Genomic DNA, 15,628 nt, shown 5'->3' on the forward strand with positions numbered 1-15,628 from the left:
AATTAATATTCCGCTCAGGTTTGCCTTCAAGGCACAGGACGCTTTAGCGCAGGTTTTTTTTATCTGTACTATGAAGAAGGGAGAGCTATTAGGGACGGGGCCTACAGTTTTCACCATTTGCTTTTATCACGGGGTAACGAACCTAGGACCCTTTGATTATTGATTTAGGTAGTAAATGTATGTTACTGTGTGCTATTTAACTTAATTTTGAGTTTATTTTTTACCGAACTTTGACTTTATGTCAAACATTTTCACAGCTTATTCTTATTTTTACAAAAATAACACTATTTGTACTATTCAGGCAACAATTTTTATTAAATTTTGGACTCGCAAAGACATTTTTTCAACTTTTAACTTATTATTTTACAACTTTTAAGTTAATTTTTTTTACCAAAATAACACTATTTGTACTATTCAAGCAACATTTTTTATTAAATTTTGGACTCACAAAGACATTTTTTTCAACTTTTAACTTATTATTTTACAACTTTATATTAATTTTTTCCCAAAATAACACTATTTGTACTAATCAGGCAACATTTTTTATTAAATTTTGGACTCACAAAGACATTTTTTTAACTTTTAACTTATTATTTTACAACTTTGTTAATTTTTACCAAAATAACACTATTTGTACTATTCAGGCAACATTTTTTATTAAATTTTGTATTTACAAAGAGATTTTTTCAACTTTTAATTTATTATTTACAAGTTTATGCCTATTTTTTTACTCAAATAACACAATTCTATCTGTTCAGGAAAGACTTTTAGTTACATTTTCGACACACAAAGTGTGTGTTCTCAACTTCTATCTGTTTATTTCACAAGTTTAGGCTTATTATTACCAAAATAACACAATTCAATCTGTTCAGGAAAGACTTTTAGTTATATTTTCGACACACAGAGTGTGTGATCTCAATTTCTATCTGTATATTTCACAAGTTTAGGCTTATTATTTCCAAAATAATACAATTCAATCTGTTCAGGAAAGACTTTTAGTCGCATTTTCGACACACAGAGTGTGTGATCTCAACTTCTATCTGTTTATTTCACTAGTTTAGGCTTATTATTACCAAAATAATACAATTCAATCTGTTCAGGAAAGACTTTTAGTCGCATTTTCGACACACAAATTGTGTGTTCTCAACTTCTATCTGTTTATTTCACAAGTTTAGGCTTATTATTACTCAAATACCACAATTCTATCTGTTCAGGAAAGATTTTTAGTTACATTTTCGACACACAAAGTGTGTGTTCTCAACTTTTATTTGTTTATTTTACAAGTTTAGCCTAATATTTACTCAAATGACACTATTTATATTATTCAGGCACCATTTTTATTACATTTTGGACTCTCAAAGACACACACACACACACACACAGAGAGAGAGAGAGAGAGAGAGAGAGAGAGAGAGATTTTTTCCAAGTTTACAGGATTATTCTCTAGTTTACTCAAATAACACAATTTAGATGTGTTTTGAATTATATTTTGGAAGCAAAAGTATGTTTTGACAAGTTCTACCCTTTTATTTTACAAGTTTATGCTTATTATCACTCAAATAACACAATTTAATCCAGTCAGGAAGGATTTGTTATTATATTTTGCATGCACAAAGAGAGGTTTTCAACTTTTTTATTGATTTTTTGCAGGGTATGTATTATTTTTTATTTATTTTGTTTTGTATCATATATACATTTACAAATTTTTAACTTAGAGTTTAGTATTTATTTAATTTTTTCAAAAACACTAAAAAAAAGTACTTTTAGCTAAAATGTAAGCCACAGAATATATTATTATTATTATTATTATTATTAAGGTTTACTGATTTCCACTATGCTATTTTTGGTTCTGTATTTCTATATGTATTTATTTAGGGCAGGTTACGCCTGCCACGTAGGAAAGTTTGTTTATTTTAGAGTTTGCTGAGTATTTTGTTACTGCTATACTAGGTAAAAGTTTTCTAAATATACCAGATAGAGCTCTATATACTTTTGTTTTTGCTATTTTGGAGATAATGCGAACAGCACCACTCTCCATCTGCTTTTTATTTTATGTACCCAATATTATTTTGAGGCTTAGTGAATTCTAGAGCCTATTTATGCAGGAGAGAGGAGAGAGGAGAGAGGACTTGAAAAGTTTGATCTCAGACAACCCACAACTATTTGTCAGAGTATTTTAAAGGATATTTTATACTTATTATGTGCCACTAGAATATCAAAGCTTGCTTAATTTTTATGTCTGTAACGCATTTATTGTATTTCTAGCTAAGGCTTACTGGATAAAGTACACGAAATGTTTAACATTTCAACTATTTGCTTTTATACGAGGGCAATTTTTTAGTGTAACGAAAATTATGATGTGTCTATGAGGTCTGAAACCCCTTTACCGAAGGTCCATATTTGGACGCTTACTAATATTGTTTTTTCCCCTTACATATAAAAATTTAACAATATAATTACAATACGAAGTTAACAGACGGCTTAGGGGCCTAGGTCCACTTTCCAAACTTTTTTACTATTCTAGAAGAATTATTTAGCTTTATAGCCTTTTTCAAGGTATTTTTGAAGTATTACTGGCTTCTTTGGGTGCATCAACACTTGGGTTATTTCCATTTGGTTTATTATACGAGGTTTATTTTTTACTCTAAGATCAATATATGTCTCCGAGGACTAAAATACATTTATTGAAGCTAAAAGCTTAGGCTGTAACTAGGGACTTAGCATGTATATCGACAATTTATAGGACAACACGAACCTTACAAAGGATTATAGGTGATGTACGACCACACGCCAGAGCTTTGTTAATCTGCAAGAAGCAGTTGCAACTAATGCTATGAGGATATAATGTTAATTTTTCATTGTTTCACAAGGAGGCTATTTTTTACACAACCAATATTTGCTTTTTCAAGTAACTACATGTACCAGAAGCACACATGCCAACACTAACTAGATTTTGATTTATACTATCTCACGTGCTAAATGTATCAAGAACACTGATTGTATATATTTTTGAGAATCCAACTATATCAGGATTTTTCTATGTAAGTATATTTTTATTGACTGGCTTATTTAACAGATCAATCAGAAAGATGGCAAAATTCACTAAATGTAGGTGATTGCATGAAAATAACTAGATCAAGGGGTGACCAACAGTGAGCTGAATGTATATATAGAGGGTTGCGCTCTATTATTCTCACCTTCGCTGGATTGGCGAAGGAACGCACTTGTGGGCAGTAGAATCTGAACGGGCTCCACCATGGCATCGGAGACTCGAAGCAGATGTTTTGGAGGATGAACCCAAGTAGGGTCATAGGCGCTACGACCAATTTGGTCATTGCTTTTTATATGAGGAACCAATTTGGCCCACTCCCAAAATTAACTTAGATTGCTTATAACTTATGAAATTTGAAGTCTGCACAAGATCCGATGACAAAATCTAAAATTGTAACAACCCTGCCAGGGACTTGAACCCTGGACAGATAGGTTAAAAGCCTAGCGCTATACAAACTAAGCTACCTGCATTTTTAAAAAGTTAGTTATGTTAAGAAATATATTGAAACACCTGAGAACACTCTTGGTCTGGTTCGACAGAGAAGGAGACAACATTTCCAAATTTTTACAGACTGGGTGTATTTTTCCACTATAGAGGCCTTCACTATATGTAATTCGAAACGCTAAAGTTCAGCTAGCTTCCAAAATTGAGGTAAAAATTGTGTTTGGCGAGATTAACAAGTTACAATTATATCCAGTTACGGACAAATAAAGCTAAAAGTCTAAGATTTGCTGTACTAGCCAAGTTTTAGTAACATTTTCTTCACTTTAGTACAAATATCAAAGAAATAGGTATATTTTATTTATAATTTGACAAAATGTACTAGTATTTAATTCACAAAGTTAGGTAAAAAACAGTATTTTTTAAAATATTGTTACTGCCTTCAAATTTTATGTTATTTAGACACTAACAACTGGTTTACACTGCTTGGCATTCTTTAAATAGGAAAAGAAGAAATTATTTGTTTAGTATTTTTACTACTTTATATTTATTTAAGAAAACAATTCTACACTTTAACTTAATTTTAACAAATTGTGACTAATTTATATATCAAAGTTATGTTATTTAGAGTGCATAAAGGCGTATAAAGTTAATATTTGTACTTATCAGTTCAACTAACAATTATATTTTACACACAAAAGATACAGTTAAATTACTTGAATCAGAGAATAATATTTTACAGTAATTGATTCATTCAGCACTAGTCAGTACTTTTATGCATCAGAAAGTTTTCTTAATTTTCTATTACGCATGCTATTTTGGGCTATTCTTAAAATGTATTTCTAGGGCAAACTGGTTTAATTTTCTGCTTATAATGCAAAGTTGACAGTTTTCGCACAATGCATTGTACATTTGTTATATTCTCTACGTACAATCCAAATATTATGCTTATTTAATGTATAACTAACTAACTCTCTACCCTTCTTAAACCCGAAGTTTCATGGCTGCAGCAACACATGCCTTTCATCTGTCCCTGTCCTGAGCAAGATCTATATACTCCTTTCCTTCCCCACCAATTTCCTTTAGGTCCATCTCTACATTATCCCTCCATCTTTGTTTTGGTCTTCCTATTGATCTTTTACCATCAGGTTTCCCAACAAGAATCCTGTATACTCTTCTTTTCTCTCCCATTCGTACCACATGATCTATACACCTAAGTCTTCTTGATTTAATCATTCTAATAATATCTGGACATGAATACAAATTATGTACTTCTAATTTATGTAACCTTCTCCACTCATTTGTCTCCTCAACTGTTTTAGACCCAAATATTTTCCTAAGGATTTTATTTTCAAATAGTCTCAATTTATGTTCCTTTTTCAATCTAAGGGACCAGGTTTATTTACTGTATTTAACTTTTATTTTTTGTAATTAACAAAAATTAAAAGCTTATACTGTAGTTATTATATCTTTTTCTATCAGCTTATTTTGAAATTAATATTATTAGTTATAGTCTTTGATTTATAACTATATTGCTTTTTTATCAATTTATCTAAGAGTACACGCAGACAAACACATGTGTACACACGTTTATGTAAATAGATATGCCTTTTTCAAATATTTTAGTATGAAGATTGCACTTTAGCTATTTAAGCAAGGGTAGGAAAGGTAGGATTTCTGAGAATTTGTTGCAGGATTTTGTTGTCCAAGTATAGATGAGAACTGAGCTGGGAGACTGTTTTGAACATTTTCATGAGAGTTTGCATGTGAAAACTGTATGCAAATTGAGCACTATTGACTGTGCATGCTTCTAAGTTTGCTGTTATTTCACATCAACTTTGTGAGACTGTAGACAGTTTTCCTATTTCAAGTAGTTTCTATTGATTGTATTTGTATATGTTTTGGGGACTTAGCAGTTTTATGTTATGAGGCAGTTTGTTGTAGAATATTTTTACCGGATTGTTTTGAGATATTGAGTGTTTGCTGTTTTACTTGTAATTATTTTCCTTCTTGTGTTGTGTATTTGACTATATTTTGTCCAAGTTCGTAGTATTTAGAATAATTGTTATTGACTTGTAGATGTAGGGAGTAATAATCCTTTGCAAGATGCTCTATACTTTAGTCTGAACATTATTCTTAGTGTTCACTTTTGAAGCCTTAGTATTCTGGTAGTACTATTAATGTAGAGGTAAATTAGGCTGAAATGTAGGCATTTTTCTGATACATTATACTCACTTAGTTGTTTCAGCAGGTAGAAATTGCATGATGGTTTACTGCTGATGATGTTAATTTGTTCTTCTTATGTACTACGTATGATGTAGCTTACTTGAGTAATTGGAATTTTCTACTGAAAAAAGGATTGCTTGTCTATTTTATTCCTATGTTGTTGAGTTTGTCCATAAGCAAGCCATGTTTTTATTTGTTTATTTGTTCAGTATTTTTTATTTTTTTGAATTTTAATTATTTTAATTTTACATTAACTAACATATTTTACTTTAACAACAAAATAATTTACTCTAGTAAAAAAAACTTCTACTAACAAAAATGTACTATTATAACTTTTAATTTTAGAAAATTGTATTTTTAAAACTTTAACTTTGAAAAATTGATGTTTAATTACTTTAATTTTACATTAACTAACAAATTTTACATTAACAACAAAATATTTTGCCCTAGTATAAAAAGTTCTACTAACAAAAATACACTATTATAACTTTTGATTTTAGAAAATTGTATTTTTAAAATTTTAACTTTGAAAAATTGAATTTTAACACACTTTGACTTTAACAATGTACTTTGATTTTTTTATGTAAAAGAATATTAAAAAAATAAAAAATACTGAACAAATAAACAAATAAAGATCTAAGAAAAAAAGCAAACAACCTAAGTCAAATTCAAGCAGCAAGAGGAATACACAGAAACCAACATGGCATCCAGAAAAAGAAATCAATAGTCACACCCATAGCACAGTTTAAAAAACTACATAGCTGAAACCTTAGAGAAACATAAAACTGCCAACACAATATATCTAGATTCTTCCAAGGCATAGGATAGAGTAAAAACATGGCTTGCTTATGGACAAACTCAACAACATAGGAATAAAATAGACAAGCATTCCTTTTTTCAGTAGAAAATTCCAATTACTCAAGTAAGCTACATCATACGTAGTACATAAGAAGAGCAAATTAACATCATCAGCAGTAAACCATCATGCAATTTCTACCTGCTGAAACAACTAAGTGAGTATAATGTATCAGAAAAATGCCTACATTTCAGCCTAATTTACCTCTACATTAATAGTACTACCAGAATACTAAGGCTTCAAAAGTGAACACTAAGAATAATGTTCAGACTAAAGTATAGAGCATCTTGCAAAGGATTATTACTCCCTACATCTACAAGTCAATAACAATTATTCTAAATACTACGAACTTGGACAAAATATAGTCAAATACACAACACAAGAAGGAAAATAATTACAAGTAAAACAGCAGACACTCAATATCTCAAAACAATCCGGTAAAAATATTCTACAACAAACTGCCTCATAACATAAAACTGCTAAGTCCCCAAAACATATACAAATACAATCAATAGAAACTACTTGAAATAGGAAAACAGTCTACAGTCTCACAAAGTTGATGTGAAATAACAGCAAACTTAGAAGCATGCACAGTCAATAGTGCTCAATTTGCATACAGTTTTCACATGCAAACTCTCATGAAAATGTTCAAAACAGTCTCCCAGCTCAGTTCTCATCTATACTTGGACAACAAAATCCTGCAACAAATTCTGAGAAATCCTACCTTTCCTACCCTTGCTTAAATAGCTAAAGTGCAATCTTCATACTAAAATATTGAAAAAAGGCATATCTATTTACATAAACGTGTGTACACATGTGTTTGTCTGCGTGTACTCTTAGATAAATTGATAAAAAAGCAATATAGTTATAAATCAAAGACTATAACTAATAATATTAATTTCAAAATAAGCTGATAGAAAAAGATATAATAACTACAGTATAAGCTTTTAATTTTTGTTAATTACAAAAAATAAAAGTTAAATACAGTAAATAAACCTGGTCCCTTAGATTGAAAAAGGAACATAAATTGAGACTATTTGAAAATAAAATCCTTAGGAAAATATTTGGGCCTAAAACAGATGAGGAGACAAATGAGTGGAGAAGGTTACATAAATTAGAAGTACATAATTTGTATTCATGTCCAGATATTATTAGAATGATTAAATCAAGAAGACTTAGGTGTATAGATCATGTGGTACGAATGGGAGAGGAAAGAAGAGTATACAGGATTCTTGTTGGGAAACCTGATGGTAAAAGATCAATAGGAAGACCAAAACAAAGATGGAGGGATAATGTAGAGATGGACCTAAAGGAAATTGGTGGGGAAGGAAAGGAGTATATAGATCTTGCTCAGGACAGGGACAGATGAAAGGCATGTGTTGCTGCAGCCATGAAACTTCGGGTTTAAGAAGGGTAGAGAGTTAGTTAGTTATACATTAAATAAGCATAATATTTGGATTGTACGTAGAGAATATAACAAATGTACAATGCATTGTGCGAAAACTGTCAACTTTGCATTATAAGCAGAAAATTAAACCAGTTTGCCCTAGAAATACATTTTAAGAATAGCCCAAAATAGCATGCGTAATAGAAAATTAAGAAAACTTTCTGATGCATAAAAGTACTGACTAGTGCTGAATGAATCAATTACTGTAAAATATTATTCTCTGATTCAAGTAATTTAACTGTATCTTTTGTGTGTAAAATATAATTGTTAGTTGAACTGATAAGTACAAATATTAACTTTATACGCCTTTATGCACTCTAAATAACATAACTTTGATATATAAATTAGTCACAATTTGTTAAAATTAAGTTAAAGTGTAGAATTGTTTTCTTAAATAAATATAAAGTAGTAAAAATACTAAACAAATAATTTCTTCTTTTCCTATTTAAAGAATGCCAAGCAGTGTAAACCAGTTGTTAGTGTCTAAATAACATAAAATTTAAAGGCAGTAACAATATTTTAAAAAATACTGTTTTTTACCTAACTTTGTGAATTAAATACTAGTACATTTTGTCAAATTATAAATAAAATATACCTATTTCTTTGATATTTGTACTAAAGTGAAGAAAATGTTACTAAAACTTGGCTAGTACAGCAAATCGTAGACTTTTAGCTTTATTTGTCCGTAACTGGATATAATTGTAACTTGTTAATCTCGCCAAACACAATTTTTACCTCAATTTTGGAAGCTAGCTGAACTTTAGCGTTTCGAATTACATATAGTGAAGGCCTCTATAGTGGAAAAATACACCCAGTCTGTAAAAATTTGGAAATGTTGTCTCCTTCTCTGTCGAACCAGACCAAGAGTGTTCTCAGGTGTTTCAATATATTTCTTAACATAACTAACTTTTTAAAAATGCAGGTAGCTTAGTTTGTATAGCGCTAGGCTTTTAACCTATCTGTCCAGGGTTCAAGTCCCTGGCAGGGTTGTTACAATTTTAGATTTTGTCATCGGATCTTGTGCAGACTTCAAATTTCATAAGTTATAAGCAATCTAAGTTAATTTTGGGAGTGGGCCAAATTGGTTCCTCATATAAAAAGCAATGACCAAATTGGTCGTAGCGCCTATGACCCTACTTGGGTTCATCCTCCAAAACATCTGCTTCGAGTCTCCGATGCCATGGTGGAGCCCGTTCAGATTCTACTGCCCACAAGTGCGTTCCTTCGCCAATCCAGCGAAGGTGAGAATAATAGAGCGCAACCCTCTATATATACATTCAGCTCACTGTTGGTCACCCCTTGATCTAGTTATTTTCATGCAATCACCTACATTTAGTGAATTTTGCCATCTTTCTGATTGATCTGTTAAATAAGCCAGTCAATAAAAATATACTTACATAGAAAAATCCTGATATAGTTGGATTCTCAAAAATATATACAATCAGTGTTCTTGATACATTTAGCACGTGAGATAGTATAAATCAAAATCTAGTTAGTGTTGGCATGTGTGCTTCTGGTACATGTAGTTACTTGAAAAAGCAAATATTGGTTGTGTAAAAAATAGCCTCCTTGTGAAACAATGAAAAATTAACATTATATCCTCATAGCATTAGTTGCAACTGCTTCTTGCAGATTAACAAAGCTCTGGCGTGTGGTCGTACATCACCTATAATCCTTTGTAAGGTTCGTGTTGTCCTATAAATTGTCGATATACATGCTAAGTCCCTAGTTACAGCCTAAGCTTTTAGCTTCAATAAATGTATTTTAGTCCTCGGAGACATATATTGATCTTAGAGTAAAAAATAAACCTCGTATAATAAACCAAATGGAAATAACCCAAGTGTTGATGCACCCAAAGAAGCCAGTAATACTTCAAAAATACCTTGAAAAAGGCTATAAAGCTAAATAATTCTTCTAGAATAGTAAAAAAGTTTGGAAAGTGGACCTAGGCCCCTAAGCCGTCTGTTAACTTCGTATTGTAATTATATTGTTAAATTTTTATATGTAAGGGGAAAAAACAATATTAGTAAGCGTCCAAATATGGACCTTCGGTAAAGGGGTTTCAGACCTCATAGACACATCATAATTTTCGTTACACTAAAAAATTGCCCTCGTATAAAAGCAAATAGTTGAAATGTTAAACATTTCGTGTACTTTATCCAGTAAGCCTTAGCTAGAAATACAATAAATGCGTTACAGACATAAAAATTAAGCAAGCTTTGATATTCTAGTGGCACATAATAAGTATAAAATATCCTTTAAAATACTCTGACAAATAGTTGTGGGTTGTCTGAGATCAAACTTTTCAAGTCCTCTCTCCTCTCTCCTCTCTCCTGCATAAATAGGCTCTAGAATTCACTAAGCCTCAAAATAATATTGGGTACATAAAATAAAAAGCAGATGGAGAGTGGTGCTGATCGCTTCATCTCCAAAATAGCAAAAACAAAAGTATATAGAGCTCTATCTGGTATATTTAGAAAACTTTTACCTAGTATAGCAGTAACAAAATACTCAGCAAACTCTAAAATAAACAAACTTTCCTACGTGGCAGGCGTAACCTGCCCTAAATAAATACATATAGAAATACAGAACCAAAAATAGCATAGTGGAAATCAGTAATCCCTAATAATAATAATAATAATAATATATTCTGTGGCTTACATTTTAGCTAAAAGTACTTTTTTTTAGTGTTTTTGAAAAAATTAAATAAATACTAAACTCTAAGTTAAAAATTTGTAAATGTATATATGATACAAAACAAAATAAATAAAAATTAATACATACCCTGCAAAAAATCAATAAAAAAGTTGAAAACCTCTCTTTGTGCATGCAAAATATAATAACAAATCCTTCCTGACTGGATTAAATTGTGTTATTTGAGTGATAATAAGCATAAACTTGTAAAATAAAAGGGTAGAACTTGTCAAAACATACTTTTGCATTCAAAATATAATTCAAAACACATCTAAATTGTGTTATTTGAGTAAACTAGAGAATAATCCTGTAAACTTGGAAAAAATCTCTCTCTCTCTCTCTCTCTCTCTCTCTGTGTGTGTGTGTGTGTGTGTGTGTCTTTGAGAGTCCAAAATGTAATAAAAATGGTGCCTGAATAATATAAATAGTGTCATTTGAGTAAATATTAGGCTAAACTTGTAAAATAAACAAATAAAAGTTGAGAACACACACTTTGTGTGTCGAAAATGTAACTAAAAATCTTTCCTGAACAGATAGAATTGTGGTATTTGAGTAATAATAAGCCTAAACTTGTGAAATAAACAGATAGAAGTTGAGATCACACACTCTGTGTGTCGAAAATGCGACTAAAAGTCTTTCCTGAACAGATTGAATTGTATTATTTTGGTAATAATAAGCCTAAACTTGTGAAATAAACAGATAGAAATTGAGATCACACATTCTGTGTGTCGAAAATATAACTAAAAGTCTTTCCTGAACAGATTGAATTGTGTTATTTTGGTAATAATTAACAAAGTTGTAAAATAATAAGTTAAAAGTTGAAAAAATGTCTTTGTGAGTCCAAAATTTAATAAAAAATGTTGCCTGATTAGTACAAATAGTGTTATTTTGGGAAAAAATTAATATAAAGTTGTAAAATAATAAGTTAAAAGTTGAAAAAAATGTCTTTGTGAGTCCAAAATTTAATAAAAAATGTTGCTTGAATAGTACAAATAGTGTTATTTTGGTAAAAAATTAACTTAAAGTTGTAAAATAATAAGTTAAAAGTTGAAAAAATGTCTTTGAGTCCAAAATTTAATAAAAGTGTTGCCTGAATAGTACAAATAGTGTTATTTTGGTAAAAAATTAACATAAAATTGTAAAATAATAAGTTAAAAAGTTGTAAAAATATCTTTGCGAGTCCAAAATTTAATAAAAAATGTTGCCTGAATGGTACAAATAGTGTTATTTTTGTAAAAATAAGAATAAGCTGTGAAAATGTTTGACATAAAGTCAAAGTTTGGTAAAAAATAAACTCAAAATTAAGTTAAATAACACACAGTAACATACATTTACTACCTAAATCAATAATCAAAGGGTCCTAGTTTCGTTACCCCGTGATAAAAGCAAATGGTGAAAACTGTAGGCCCCGTCCCTAATAGCTCTCCCTTCTTCATAGTACAGATAAAAAAAACCTGCGCTAAAGCGTCCTGTGCCTTGAAGGCAAACCTGAGCGGAATATTAATTTGCGGCGGAAACCGGTTCTACAAGCGACGCATAGCTTCAGAGATTTGACCCTTGCTGCGCATTTCCAGACATCCTTTGTTGTCTGGTTGAATCCCTCCCCTGCCCTACAGTATTGCATAGCTTTCCCCTGTTCTTGCGTACTGGTTAACCTGGAAAAAACCTTTTCTGATTGGTCAGTCGGGTTCTTTGTGTGTTCTGACGTTGTGACGTCATTTGACCTTGAACGCACTTCCCCCAAATTCCTTTCTCCTCTACCTGCGCGGAGTTCAGATTCTGAGACAGTATTCTGTCTAGTATTTTAGATCATCGTGTTTCATAACTTAATGAAATTATTGCATAGTACTAATTAATAATATTACATATCGCGGGTTCGAGTACCGGGACCGTGTTCTTTCGTACCATTACCACCGTTCATAGCGGTTCATAAACCATAGAAAACTTATTTTCAATATTATAAACATTAATATTAACATTTTATACATTACGTACTTTGTAGTAATGAATATAAAACCATATGCATAGCGTTTATTAAATCTAATTACCTTCTATATACATATTTTTCATAAAATAAATAATTATATATTCATAAAAAGTTATAAACATGCAAATACATATATGTAAAATATTCTAAGTACTTGCAAATAAATTCTAAGTACGTGCAAATTAATTAAAACCCGTGAAAATTAGTTCTAAGTACTTGCAAATAAATTGCGAATATTAAATAGCGATCAACTTTATGGTATTCTTTTACTACTTGTGTCGCTCAAACCGGCCCGTTTTCTCAATACCGTCCATGGTGTCGCTTGTCGCTTACAGCTTCTGTGTGAATTCTCCGTATCGTTTGTCGCCTGTCGCTTCGAGCTTCTCGCTTTGTAAGGGAAATTTCACACTGAAGCGACAAACGACACGTAACAGGCGACAAGCGATTATCCACTTTTGGTTAATCGCGGCGATGAGTGATGATCACATGAAATTGATGAAAGGGCAGTCAGAAAGAATATCCATGCCCACGAGTGACTCGAACTCGGAAACTTTAATGACGGGATCCAATATCAAACACTTAACGCACTTGACCACATTGGCCATCGAGTGTAATTCATCCACAAAGGGAGGAGGAAGTTATCTTTTATTAATGGATTACGTTTTCCCACGACATCAGATTCTATCCTTTTACAATGTCTGAAAGACATATTTCAATTTTTCAAAAATAAAATATATCTGAGTTACGGTTTTCTAAACACAAATCAGTTTAGGTAGAATATTTCTGCAGTTTTCAAATAGTTTGTGGACAGTGAATTACGTGGGAAATGTTGATTTGAACAGAGTTGCCACACTCATCTAGCCTACGCTCCCATCAAATTTATCATTTCATCATTCATTTTTAATGTTGCGGTTACCATAAAGACGTAGAAAGCGACGTGAAATAACAACAGCTGCATCCTACATATAATGGACATATATAAATTATTATGAACACGCCATTATAAATAACAAACATCTGTGAAAATTTGAAGGTATGAAGGATAATAAGTGTTGGTGGCGTAGCGAAATATTTCGTACGTAAAATTGCATTTATTTTCTCACACGCAACTTTAGATTTCAATGTAGCATGATTACTTTTTGATATTTGATACTTGATGATAGTCATGATTATTTTTGCTTGATTTGTATAACGCAATTTATTGTTATTACGTGCTGTAAACTTCTTCATATTATTGCCTAGGTCTTATTCCTTGCTTTTTGCCTAATACCCTACTGTAAATGGTTGATAGAACCGAGATATGTACGATTAAAACTTAATATATTTCCTGTAAGTTTGCCTCGCTACGCGAGACTCGCACGCTTGGCATACCTCTTGCTCACGTCAGAGCTTGTAGCTGCTCCTGGCCAATGGGAGAACGCAGTGTATCGGAATGCTCTTTCTATAATACTCTATAATCCTTGGTCACAGTATTCCAGCTCCATCTGGCAAGGCCGCGCCCAAAACTTGTTGTCTTTTACCGAACTCGATACTTCTGTTTAAATGTGTGCATTCAAAGTAAAAATATAAAGAAAATATACATTTTCCTATATACAAGACAACAGAGAGAACAATGAATGTACCTTTGGTAATGGTCCCAACCAGGAAACTTTGGGGAAGGAAAAAACCTCGAGTTGAAGATATCGATTTCTTTCCTTTATGACAGTGGCATAGCAGCCGCCCCCGCGATGCAGGGTGGCCCCAGAGGCATTGGTCTCTCTAAGCTCCTGAAATTTTATAGTGTCGATTATTTTTTTTTAAAAAAATTACGAAATAGACAAAATGCACGTCAACAATGACAAAATTAGAACTCGAAATTCATTGATGTAGTCACTAAATAGACCCGATCTATGTGTTTCTTGTCGGTGAACGGCGTTCGGGATCAAGCAATGATAAAATTTGCTGACTGCACCAAACTTAACACTCCTAAGCAACTAGAAGGTATATATTTTTTAGAATTAAAATTCTAATACTGCCTACGTTGTTATGTTAGGAGGGCAGGTTTAAGGCTCTCAGGCCTTAGCAGCCAATTTTCGCGACGTGTGCACGTTGCATTACATTATCTTCTCCCATCTCTCTTATCACTACTGTGTGCCTGTTATTTGACATTCTGATATTGTGTTCGGTTTTCTTAGAGCTTTTCTTTCAATCCTCGTATTTTATTGCATACAACAATGTGCATAATATTCACAATGATGGACAACTTGCCTACTGTTGCATTTCGAAACTGGAAGTAACAAAATTAAAGTAATTGAATAAATCTAATTTTGTGTTGGTATAATTGTTAGTTATTTTCGCATGTTCATCCCTAATCTTCGCGGAGTCTTGTCCAGACTTCGAGGTGCCAAGCGTTCTTCTCATGCGTGCTTCCCTCTGAAGCTCAAATGCTATGGAATAATAAAGCTTTGAATTCAAAGCATTTAGAAGGAAAACTTTTAATGTTAATTTTGCATTTAATTCTAATGATGCTAATACAAATAATTAAACTACATAAACATGTGTAGAATTATTTCAGATCAACAACTTACTGCTCCTGGATATTCAGGTAAAGAGCTAAAGATTTGTTGCAAGCCCGCTTTTTGAACAGATAACTAATCGGGACTAGATGGGATCCGGACTATGTATCTCCACCTGAAATCCAATCCGGGACCACTTGCTTGCAAAGCTTGATTATAAAGTGACAGCGTTCTTTGTCCACTATTAATATATGTATAGAACAATGTCAGCACTAGGAAAAATACTATATTACTGGATTGTAAGAAGAAGTGTAAAATCATTATAAAATTTAAGGGAAAAAAGAAGTTACTAGGATCTACGAATAATACAGTTGTCCTAAATGTTGTTAATGTTTTGTGCTTAATAGGTTAGATGAATCCGGTGAGTTAA

Source organism: Lepisma saccharinum, chromosome 9, assembly GCF_977018435.1.
Source record: "Lepisma saccharinum chromosome 9, izLepSacc3.1, whole genome shotgun sequence".
NCBI classification, from domain to species: Eukaryota; Metazoa; Arthropoda; class Insecta; order Zygentoma; family Lepismatidae; genus Lepisma; species Lepisma saccharinum.